The 13,104-nt window shown below is 43.8% G+C and overlaps 1 protein-coding gene across 1 annotated transcript in view; it reads right to left on the bottom strand.

Annotated features, from left to right (window-relative positions):
* LOC309567155 (bactericidal permeability-increasing protein-like) overlaps positions 1-13,104 on the bottom strand; it is a gene marked incomplete at its 3' end in the record, with an annotated part of 127,970 nt that overhangs the window by 83,721 nt on the left and 31,145 nt on the right. The window lies entirely within an intron of this gene.

Raw genomic sequence — 13,104 nt, forward strand, 5'->3', positions numbered from 1 at the left:
GGAGGAGGAGATGGAACCATGTTCACAGCAGGGTGGCACCCAGGCCAGCTCATGGCCATCACTGGTGCGTGGCTGGGGGGATACAGAGGACACGGACGATACACCTCCCACAGAGGACAGCCTTTCGTCGCCTCTGGGCAGCCTGGCACACATGAGCGATTACATGCTGCAGTGTCTCCACAACGACCGCCGAGTTGCCCACATTCTAACTTGTGCTGATTACTGGGTGGCCACGCTGCTGGATCCCCGTTACAAGGACAACGTACCGTCCTTAATTCACTCACTGGAGCGCGATCGCAAGATGCGCGAGTACAAGCGCACGCTGGTAGATGCGATGCTGCTGGCATTCCCATCTGACAGCGGGGCCACAGTGGAAGCACAAGGCAGAGGAGGAGGAGGAGTATGAGGTCGCCAACGCAACCAGGGCACCGCCAGCACCTCAGAAGGCAGGGTTAGCATGGCCGAAATGTGGAAAAGCTTTGTCAGCACGCCACAACAAACAGCAGCACCAGCAGATCAGATGGAACGTCTTAGCAGGAGGCAGCATTTTACCAACATGGTGGAGCAGTATGTGTGCACACGCCTACATGTAGTGAATGAGGGGTCTGCCCCCTTCAACTTCTGGGTCTCCAAATTGGGCACATGGCCTGAGCTTGCCCTTTACGCCTTGGAGGTGCTGGCGTGCCCTGCAGCCAGTGTATTATCTGAACGGGTATTTAGCACGGCTGGGGGCGTTATAACAGACAAGCGCAGCCGCCTGTCCAGAGACAATGTGGACAAGCTCACGTTCATTAAAATGAACCAGGCATGGATCCCACGGGACTTTTCCGTACCTTGTGCAGAATAGCAATGGATACCGACCTTACCCACCCATTGTTCCATTTTTGCTCTTTCTCACTCTTTTGGGGTGTACCCTCATTTAAAATTTGTGAAAAGAAGCAGTGTTGGCTACCTCGTCCTCCTCCTCAGGGCCAGATTAACGTAGGGGCTATTGGAGCTGCAGCTCCAGGCCCCTACCTTTTATATAGGCCCCGGGTTGGCCATATTCACTGTGACCGCTCTTCTGTCACTTGTAAACACAGAAGTCTGGCTTCTATGCTCGCTTCCCCAGGCAGCACCCTCAGAACCTCCCCACACAGCGCGAAGGCCTGACAAGGAGGGACAGTTGCCGATGCATGGATGTGTTTATGGGCTTCAGAGACAGCATCCCATGTTGAATTAGGCATGCATGGCTGCACCCTTCCTCCTCTGGGTGCATGCCAAGGCACGGCCCTTAAGGCCCTTCAAAATCCTCAGCACCAAGACCATGATGCTCTTAATCCGGCCCTGGTCCTCCTCCACCGCCGCTTCCACCTACACCTTAGGTGTGCGCAGCCTATTGCATTAGGGTGTGCACCCCAAAGTTGAAATACACATGCATGTGTTTGCCTACATGTACATGGCCCCGATACATTACTCTCCCTGCTGGCAAAGAGAAATAGAGCAGAGCAGGTCCGAGGGAGATCTTTCCCATCTCCTCACTGGCAAACAGAGCGATAATGCTATGTGCCCTAGGTGATTAGGGTGTGCCCAGGTACACCCGACACACCCTGTGCGCACGCCTATGACACCGCCACATCCACCACCACCTCAACCTCCCTCCTACTCCATATGGGCCTCGTCCTTCAGAGATGAAGAACATTGTTTTATTTTTCTGTTTTTTTTTTGTTGTTTTAAGTTATTTCCCTATCCACATTTGTTTGCAGAGCACTTGCCATGCTCTTAACTACGTTTTGCTGCCATTTGCAGCACTCTAGCCCTTTCCATTGGTGTTTTAGAGCCATTTTAGTGCCTTAAAGTTCGGGTCCCCATTGACTTCAATGGGGTTCGGTGTCCGGGAAAAGTTCGGTAAAAGTCCGGGACACGGACCCGGACTTTTTTTTATAGTTCGGCCGAACCCGTCGAACACGGACATCTAGGTGTCCGCTCAACCCTACTCACCACCCTTTCCAGCCTTAGCTAGGCTTACCTGAAGCCATCCTGGGAGCCATTGGGATCTGTCCAGCATGAGGCATGTTCAGCAGTCACATGTGCTTCAGGATTCACCAAAGGGACTGCGTGAGTAGCTTCAACCACTACACCCCAGAACTTATAGAGGAGAAGCAGCCATGTGCAATACCCAGCTAGCTTTTTAACAAGGGGCAGCTTAGAGCCATTCAAAGCCATACAGCTACCCTATATCTCTTGCTTGGGGAGTCTGTGGAGCACCAGGTTCCTTTGCATTTTCTATGGAGATAAAACGTCTGCATTCAGTGAGTCGAAACCTTTCTGTACCAGTTGAGCTGATCCGGTTTATCCTACGGGAGGACAGCCTTGTGTTTTTGGTAGCCAGAGACAGTTTCAAGTCCTTAAGTTGCATTCAAACTACATTTATGGGCATCCCATACCTTCCCATCCCTATCCATGTTCATCCCCTAATAAACCAAAAACAAAACAAAACACCCTGGACTGGTTTTTGACTACAGAGTGAATGACGGAAAATTCCTGTTACCTGGCTGTGCATGTGAGAACCCACTAATCCAGTGGCTCCTAAGGGGGTAGCGCTACGCTGGTAACATTTGATAAAACGTGTTAAAACAACGCAGATAAGAATTAGCCCTAAAACTTCTTATGGACTGCTGTTACATTTAAAACGTTTTTTGGGGGGTGGGGTCTCATGTGACAATAGTTCACACATTTCTTTTTAATGCTTTGAGCATTCAGGTGTTTAGATTCAAATACTGGTTTATACTGGTTTATGACATAGGTACTGAAGTGTCTCAAGGGTTAGTAGGCATAATAGCAATCACGGTGCCCTAACTGTAAACTCAATATGCTAAATGCAGGATAGGAATTCCTTACATATTCCTGCTGACTCATCGGGGTGAATGGATAGATCACTCTACTGATGGGTGTTGCCACATATTTACATCCAATGCTTGGAACTTGTCTCAAATGTATGCCAAACGCACGTGAGTAAATTTACAAGTAGCAAGGATACACTACAATCACATATGAAAATGGTGTCATTATTTTAACAAGTCAATAGATCATCGCTGCTTAAAACACATGCTTGCAGTTCTGTTGTCTTAATAATGAGAGAGTTCATTCATTTGAAAAGGTGTAAAAAAAAAAAGGTGTCATTGTGGAAGTCATGTCAAGCACCTACAGTACTGTTATCTTTTAAAGAGAACCTGAAAAATTATAGTGTTATTAGGAAATAAGTGGTGCTTGTTATATAATTCAAAATCTACTCTATAAACATCTTCTACAACAGGGGTATTGAATTAAAATTCAAGGAGGTCCAGTCGCTAAAATTTTCTTTGGGCCGAGGTCCGAATCTCAAGTCTGTGCCCATCACAGTTCCCCTTTACATCAGGTGTCCCCATGACAGTGCTCCTTTACATCAGTTGTCCCCATCACAGTGCCACCTTACGCCAAGCATTCCCGTCAGAGTGCCCCCTTACATCAGGTGTCCCCATCACAGTGCTCCTTTACATCAGTTGTCCCCATCACAGTGCCACCTTACGCCAAGCATTCCCGTCAGAGTGCCCCCTTACATCAGTTTTCCCCATCAGTGTGCCCCCTTAACATAAGTTGTACCCATCAGTGTGCCCCCTTAACCTAAAATATGCCCATCAGTGTGTCCCACAGCATAAATATGTCCATCGACGTGCCCATTAACGTAACATGTGCCCATCAGCGTGACCCTTAGCATAAAATTTGCCCATCAGCGTGCCCCTTAGCATAAAATTTGCCAATCAGCGTGACCCTTAGCATAAAATTTGCCCATCAGTGTGACCCTTATTTTATGCTAAGGGTCACGCTGATGGGCAAATTTTATGCTAAGGGGCACGCTGATGGACATATTTTATGTTAGGGGCACTCTGATGGGCCGAACAAAATATGCCCATCAGCGTGACCCTTAGCATAAAATCCGCCTATTAGGGTGACCCTTAACATAAAATTAGGGGCTAGCTGATGGGCACATTATATGTTAGGGGGCACTCTGATGGACATATTTTATGTTAGGGGGCACTCTGATGGGCACATTTTATGTTAAGGTGCACTCTGATGGACACAACAAAACGTGCCCATCAGCGTTGCTCTTAACATAAAATGTGCCCATCAGCGTGACCCTTAATGTAAAATAAAAAGCGTAACTTGCATGGGCACTTTTTATGTTAAGGGAAACAGTGATGGGCACATTTTATTTTATGGGGAACTCTGATGGGCACAACAAAATGTGCCCATCAGTGTGCCCCTTACAAAATATGCCCAACAGTGTGCATTTTAAAAAATATTCTGATCAGCAATCCCTTTTGAAATGTGCCCCAATATCCTTTGAGAAAGTTATCTCTAACGAAATGCATCAGGACGATGCCAAGGACAGCCTGATTTGCTTGCTTATTATATGCTTGTACCTCTGGATGTCTGTAAGTGTACTTCCCCTTTTTCTAATAAATTTGTTTTGCGGATTTACACTATGTTTGTTCTCTCTGGTTTTATTCCTCATGTCATCTGTGGGTTGAGACTTCCTTTCTTCTAAATCCATTATGACCACTGTTTGGAACATCCGAGGGCATTGCGGGCATTTGGAGATACCAAGATTCCATGATACCAGCCTATTTGACCCTTTTGCCACATGGTAGTTTGGGTCAAAAGTCTCCGGTGAGTGCATTATCATTTCTCCTCTGATGGTGTTGGGGTCTGGCTGCCACTGTGACCACATTTACCACTTTTGGATGATTTTTCTGCACCATTCACACAGAACTTTATTTATGTATTCACCATCTTTGGTGAATCCTTATGCACATGGACTAGTGTGTTCAGTCATTATTATTTAGTGCTGCACTTTATTTACTTTGTTTATATTTTGCTGACCATATGTCTGTTTTTTGTGCTAGCGGCTTTAGTTGTATTTAGTTAGCGCAGTTGATCAATTTTTCCTTTTAATTGGTCATACCTGAGCCTTTTTTTTGGCCCTCGGCGACATCCAACCCTTTGGCTGTCAATGTCTGTCTCACATGAGGTCAATCAGAAATTGGAATTCAAATGTAAATGAGTGTACATCATGCATGCAATACAACTGCAATGCTTTTATTATGAAGGCAACTGCATTTGTTTTGTTTTGTTTTTTCAATTTACCTACGTGTATATGTGTATTAGGCATGAGAAAGGGTGTCTACAAAAGATGCAGAATTAGCTGTCAGTCCTCAAAAATGTCATCTTACATTAAAAAAAGAATGATTGATACAGAATGTGGAATTATTACCAAGACATGGACTTCTAATTATTTATTTGCTGAAGTCAAAGGTAAAGCTGTGTGCTTGTAGAATACAGATTGCTGTGTTTAAGGATTTCAATTTGAAGCACCACTACGTGACTAAACTTGCAGAGAAATGCAAGAACCTAAATATTATTTATTTTCTGAAAGCAAAGGCCTAGGAGTAAAAAATGTTGGTTGCTGCAGTTTTTTAAGATCACACGATATTTGTTTAGCTGTTTTTCAAAAGCATTTTTTTGGGAAAAAATACACTTTCATGAATATCACTGCACAAAAATTATTTAAAATTGCATATGCCCATGAAATGACGTCAAGCTAAGGTATTTAAAAATCTCCATTGGCGGCGCTTTAAAAGCCTTTACAAGCTACCAGTTTAGAGTTAAGGCCCGTACACACGCACCGATTGTTGGCCGTAAATAGTCGGCCAACGTCCGATCGGCCGATTATCGGCTTGTTAGTATGATGCTTCCGACAACCGACTGCAACTTTTCGGCCGAACAAAATCTGGTGTGCAGGCTATAAAATTTTTGTTGTCCAACAAAGAACGGCCGATTGTTCGTCAGTCAGTACAGATTTAACAGTATCTCTTTAATGTTTTTTCTTTTTTTGCTCAACTTTATTACTATCACAAGGAATGAACAACATCCCTTGTGATAGCATGGGCAGCAACAATTACTCTTTACTGAGGCATCTAGGGTATGTTAGACCCCCAGATCTCTCCTTTGCCCTCAAAAGCATCTGATCAAACTGAGATCAGTTTGATTAGATGCTAAATAAACCGGTAACAACTTGAAAACAACAAAATGAAACCAGAAGTGACAAAAATACTCATTGCTTTAGTTTTCATTGACCATCAAGACAATTGGGGAACATGAGTTCCTCCTTTGACCTTTAGTTTCAGTGCCAGGCTCCCTGGTTGAATGGGAGAGCCCAAGAAGGCAGCTAGGGGTGGGGGACCACCTTCCGCCACATGTAAAAATGATCCAGCGGCTGTACAGCTACTCAGATCGCCTTAACATTATAGAGCATCGCCAGCTGAAAAAAAAATATACCAGGCTGAAACAGCAGCGATGAGCTTCATATAACCACTGAAACCCAAGGACACATGGGTACATCATAAGGGTGGCAAGTAGTTGAAGAGTGTTTGATGGACTCTGTAGAGCAAATATGCCCCAAGAAAAAAAAGGCAGTTGAGAATGTGATCATCTCCAGAAGAACCATAACTAGAAGGATTGAGGACATTGTGGCAAATCTGGAGCTTTACCTGCAAAACAAAGTGAACAATTTTGGCTTCTTGGCTTTGGATGAGAATTGCAATTTCTGTGACACAGCTCAGTTACTCATATTTGTGTGTGGGATAACTGAGATCTTTAAGGTTATGGAGGAGCTGGCAACAATTCAATGAAAGGAGTGACAACAGGTAGGGATTTGTTCACGGAGGTAAATGCAATTTTGGACAAGCTGCGACTGAAATGGGACAAACTGGCAGGTGTTACATACAATGGTTGTCTAAATCTGATGGGGAAAAATATTGGACCTTTGAAATGGATGCAGGGTAAAATGATTGAAATGATCCCTGAACTGAATTTGGTATTTTTACATTGTATACATTTTCCATGGAATCACCTAAGCAATTCCACCGAAAGTTCTGTGTTTGTAGCTGCTGACTTCATTTTTTTTTTCTAGAAACTGAAGATCCTCCATATATATATATATATATATATATATATATATATATAATATACACATATATATAGTTTATATTCATTTTTAACACACTGGTGCAGATATTTAGGAAGAAAGAAGTATTTTTCCTCTAATCACACCAGCTTCTCTCCCAGATTCTCCACCTCTGAGCTGGAGAATCTGGGACGGAGATATTTCTGAGTCATCATTCATGGCCAGTGAGATCTTCAGAACTCACTTTCATAAACTGGCCATTTGGAACATGTTCTCTGCTCCTCCTCTCAGCTACATAAACCGAGGATCGCGGCTTTTCTCTGTTTCATAAGCGGATTAAAATTTGTTAAATAGCATATCCACCTTAGACATTCAACCAGACTGCAGTGCACTCGTTGAAGCCTAAAAGAGAATGCATTTTTTTCTTTGAACAAGAAGAAAGAACTAAAAAAGCATCAAAAGCTCTTATTGCTTTTTGTATACAGTTAATTGATTGCTGGTATTTATTATACTGCAAAGCATACACATTTTCAATATTGTTTTTGTAAATGTTAAAGGTATGTTATGTAAAAAAAAAAAAAAAATTGTGATATAAATATTGGCACTTTACTGCTAAATTTGACCCCTACTGCACATTTTCATAGGCTTATCATACACTTAATTCCTACCAGTAGCAGCTAATCAAGACCATACAGTCTCTCACAAAAGTGAGTACACCCCTCACATTTTTTGTAAATATTGTATTATATCTTTTCATGTGATAACACTGAAGATATGACACTTGCTACAATTTAAAGTAGTGAGTGTACAGCTTGTATAACGGTGTAAATTTTCTGTGCCCTCAAAATAACTCAACACACAGCTGTTAATGTCTAAACTGCTGGCAACAAAGTGAGTACACCCCTAAGTTAAAATGTGCAAATTTGGCCCAATTAGCCATTTTCCCTCCCCCAGTATCATGTGACTCGTTAACTTACAAGGTCTCAGGTGTGAATGGGGAGCAGGTGTGTTAAATTTGGTGTTATCGCTCTCACTCTCTCATACTGGTCACTGGAAGTTCAACATGGCACCGCATGGCAAAGAACTCTGAGGATCTGAAAAAAGCAATTGTTGCTCTACATAAAGATGGCCTAGGCTATAAGAAGATTGCCTAGACCCTGAAACTGAGCTTCTGAATGGTGGCCAAGACCATACAGCGACTTACCAGGACAGGTTCCACTCAGAACAGGCCTCACCATGGTTGACCAAGGAAGTTGAGTGCACGTTCTCAGCGTCATATCCAGAGGTTGTCTTTGGGAAATAGACGTATGAGTGCTGCCAGCATTGCTGCAGAGGTTGAGGGGGTGGGGGGTCAGCCTGTCAGTGCTCAGACCATACGCCGCACACTGCATCAAATTGGTCTGCATTGGTGTCATCCCAGAAGGAAGCCTCTTCTGAAGATGATGTACAAGAAAGCCCACAAGCAGTTTGCTGAAGACAAGCAGACTAAGGACATGGATTACTGGAACCATGTCTTGTGGTCTGATGAGACCAAGATAAACTTATTTGGTTTAGATGATGTCAAGTGTGTTTGGTGGAAACCAGGTGAGGATTACAAAGATAAGTGTGTCTTGCCTACAATCAAGCATGGTGGTGGGAGTATTGTGGTCTGGGGCGGCATGAGTGCTGCCGTCACTGGGGAGCTACAGTTCATTGAGGGAACCATGAATGCCAACATGTACTGTGACATACTGAAGCAGAGCATGATCTCCTCCCTTTGGAGATTGGGCCGCAGGGCATTATTCTAATATGATAACGACCCTAAACACAGCTCCAAGACAACCACTGCCTCCAGACCTAAACCCTATTGAGCATCAGTGGGGCATACTCAAACAGAAGGTGGAGGAGTGCAAGGTCTCTAACATCCCCCAGCCCCGTGATGTTGTGGACGAGTGGAAGAGGACTCCAGTGGCAACCTGTGAAGCTCTGGTGAACTCCATGCCCAAGAGGGTTAAGGCAGTGCTGGGAAATAATGATGGCCACACAAAATATTGACACTTTGGGCCAAATTTGGACATTTCCACTTAGAGGTGTACTCTTTTTTGTTGCTAGCGGTTTAGACATTAATGGCTGTGTGTTGAGTTATTTTAAGAGGACAGCAAATTTACACTGTTATACAAGCTGTACACTCACTACGTTACATTGTAGCAAAGTGTCATTTCTTCAGTGTTGTCACAGGAAACGATATAATAAAATATTTACAAAAATGTGAGGGGTGTACTCACTTTAGTGAGATACTGTATATTTTACTACTTTGTTTAAAGTGATAAACTAATTACTGAGCAGAATTAGGTTCAACCTATTAGTTTGGCCTCCACAACAGTCCCAGTTTCTGATGTGGGCCCCTAGGAAAATAAATTGCCCACCCCTGCATTAGGTGATAGTGTGTGTGTGTGTTTATTCCTTGTATAATGTAATGTTCTCTCTAAAGGAACTACATGGTCATGATGTCATTTCATGTCTTCGGTTTTCTGTTGTTTTATAGTAAGACCATAAAGGCTCAGCCCTGTGTTTAGCTGTGTAACATTGATATATTACTCACTTACTAAAAGTACGATACGATGTATGACCAAACACTTTTTGCCTTGGTTATGCCCCTTCAGGGTGTCCTGCACTCAAAGCCTGACTTCGGTCCTTTGAGTAGAGTAGAGTAGAGTGACACTGGGTGAAAAAAAATGGAGTATTGCAGACACATTTTTATTTAATAACCTTTAGGGTAATGTTAAAAAAAAAAAAAAATAATAGTCTGGATTAGAGCTTTACCACCTTTGTAAGGTTTGTCAGGAAAGCTGTCTTTGCCCCCACTGGGAAAATTTCCTTTGTCACTGGATCATAGATGAGGGGAAAATAGAGGAGATTAACATGTTTTGTTTCATGAACAGCAAAAGAGGGGAACAATTCCAACTAAAACAGTCAAAGATGGGATTTCCCTTTACTTTGGGGTTACTCTGTCTTTCTGTGGAGTCTCTGAGACAGGGAGACAAGCCAAATTTTCTCATTAGGAACACAGAAAACAGTTACAAATTTCCAAAGCTTAGTAAAGATTTCTGTTCTTGTGACATCAGGACAATAAGTGAGGAAAATCAGTTGTCATCCAGAATAGGAAACCATGGACAGCATTAGAAACCTAACAGTATTTGCAGATTCTACCAGAAGGTGTTTTGTTGCTGTTTATTATTATTTCCTGCCACCAAGTCCCCTAGACAGGAAGCAAGGGTAAATCTTACCAATGGGAACAGAGGAATCACTAAAAACTTCGGACAGATTCCTACTCCCTCACTCCAAAATGGTAACAGATGTTATGGAAGGAGTTGGCATTGGTTAGCTCTGCCTGCTGCCTCTTGATCATGTTGTGGGTAGCAATAAAACAGCTGTTAATTAGGGTTACATGATGTTGTTATAATTATGGTAGTTAGCATATTAGCTTTTATGGTGTTCAGGAGAAACCAGTTAAACGAGGATCTCCATGTGCTTTACCATCAGAAAAGTAATGAACATTAGCCCTGGATTCCTGATAAAGTCACCCAGGCCCGCAGGGCTGTCAAGGTAGTCCTGTCATTTTGCACTTGTGACAGGCATTGTTAAAAAATTAGACACAGATGTATTTTAATGTCACTGGTAGTTGACAATATGAAAGGGCAAAGAGTATAAAGTGGCCATTGGTTGGTCACTAGAAATGAGTTTGGGCATCCTCTGAATTCATTCCTATCTGAATATCAAAGTTGCACTCTTTTTTTTACTCCAATCAGCTGTTGGTTGGGTCATTGACCACCCTGCAGCATGTGTAAATAAGGGGCAGGATGCTAGTGAAGTCAGTGCCCTTATTTGGACACATGTTTATGTAGCACCCTCCTAGATAGGTGCTAGGAAAAGCATAGTCTGCTCCATCTGCTTATCAGGGGAGCCTCATCAATAGTTCTGCCTGTTGCATGTGTCCATGTGTGATTCATCTGGACTGAGGGAGTGTCCCCACTGTATCCAATGGGGAGCATGTTGGACAGTGGAGGAAACCCAGCCAGCGACACACAGGCTTTTGTGGCTGTCCCAGTGGGTTGGCACAACAGCGGTGCATCCTGGGATCGGTCATAAAAGCCAGGGGCACATGTGACAGGGCGTCTTTTGGCGGGAAGCCAGGTCCCAGGAGGAGGATGACGGCAGTCTCTTCTCCTGTCTGATGTGGAAGGTGGTGACAGGCGGTCGGCCTAGTGGACCAAGTGTATGATACTGAGCCAGGAGGTCCAGGATACTGACAAGTGGAGCTGATGGCAAAGCAACCCAGGGAAAAACAGTATCCGTGAGTACCGGTAGGCTTGCCAGGGGTCTGCCCAGGAAGGGGACCACTCCAGTGGAGAGTCAGTGGACAGGGGCTAGCATGCATGGGAAGTGAGAAAGGGGGTGCCAATTTAGGACCCTGAAGAGGAATCAATTCAGGAACTTATCTTCTACTTCACTTCAGTGGCAAGGTGAAGCAGCGGCCTTGCCACACACACTACAGTCCGTTGTCCTCAAGATTTGTGCATAGTTCATAGTTGGAGTATCCCACTCATCCCTTCTCCCATCCCAGTTCAAAATAAAACACAAAAAACCAAATCCCCTGGACTGTTCATTGTCTGAGCCAAGCGTTAAAGTGATACGTTTCTGCAGACTGTGGGTAACCCAGGGGAATCCATTCTCACCAGCTCCCTAGGGGGCAGTGCTACATTTATCAATGATGTTGGCTAAATATTGGAATGCCCAAGCTCATCTCTAGTGGTGACCATAGCAAACTCTCGGCTTGTCTGAAACAGACATATCATAGATTCTCCTCCTGACATTTTCACACAAATCTTATATTTGTAGTGAAAGAATAAAAAGAAGAGCCAAAGTGAGCATAAAAAAAGATGGAGGAAGGAAAGGATCTGCCACAGCTGCCATACTTTTAAATTTAAACTCCATGAAAACAGCTAAACACACAGATGAAACATATACGGTACACGTCTTATCTGCCAAAGGATTTGTATTTCTTTCATTTAGTACTGAAATTTACACAGCCCTGTCACGCAGCACAATCCTGTTTGGCCAAGCAAGACTGATGTTTCTCCGCTGCAGATCAGGAACACTTACGATGAGTCATGAGTCTGGTCTCTCCCCCAGCCTGTGACTGGATGTTGAAAGGATAAGAACATATGTGGCCAGCCAACCATGGTTCCGTAATCAATAGTTCAAGTTTTTATTGCAGCAATCACTCAGCAAAAAATGTCAGTGCAACATTTTGAGACCATGCAGTCAGGTATGTGAATCCAGCCTGGTCTTAAAATATTGCACTGACACTGTGATGCACTTCAATAGATGTTTGGACAGTTTGTAGGCAGGGGTATGTCCCTTCAAGTGCTATTCTTCTCCATGGGAGGAGTTATGAGATCATTTTTGATATATAATGCATGGGGGCCAATTTAAGAGAGAATGGAGATGGGATTACTACAGGAGAGAGCTAGGGTCTCATGTGCTGTCCCCTTCAGGGGAGGGGCCAGGGAAGGACTATAGAGTTTAGGCCACAGACTGAGAACCAGAAAAACAAAGGACTTTGAACTTAAAGTGTTACAAATGGCACTTTTCAACTGCAAGTACCGGCTCGGCTCTACTCGGCCCTGCTTGGCCCGGTTTGCTTTTCCACTGCTGGTACCGCATGGTACGGTGTTGGAATGGTTTGGTACGGTACGGTATGGTTTGCTTTTCCACTAAAGTAGTACTAAAGTTAAGTGGGTGGGATAACAACGATTCTCTGACCAATCAGTGGCTAGTAGTGACTGCATGCAAAGGATTGTGGGATATGGTACCGGTATGGAACCACAATCGAGGTGGTACTGTTTTAGAGAGCCGTACCGTTTGGTTCCATGCAGTGGAAAAGCGCCGCCGTACCGTACCGAACCGTTCCTACACCGTACCATGCGGTACCAGCAGTGGAAAAGCACAAAAGTGAGCCGAACCGTTCGGTTCCATGCAGTGGAAAAGCGCCATAAGCCCACAACAGTAAAATCAGACTGTATATGTAGTAAAGCATTCTTGTTATACTCACTGTGGAACCTAAGGGGTTAATCCTC

Source organism: Pelophylax lessonae, assembly GCF_965119305.1.
Source record: "Pelophylax lessonae genome assembly, chromosome: 11".
Lineage (NCBI taxonomy): Eukaryota > Metazoa > Chordata > Amphibia > Anura > Ranidae > Pelophylax > Pelophylax lessonae.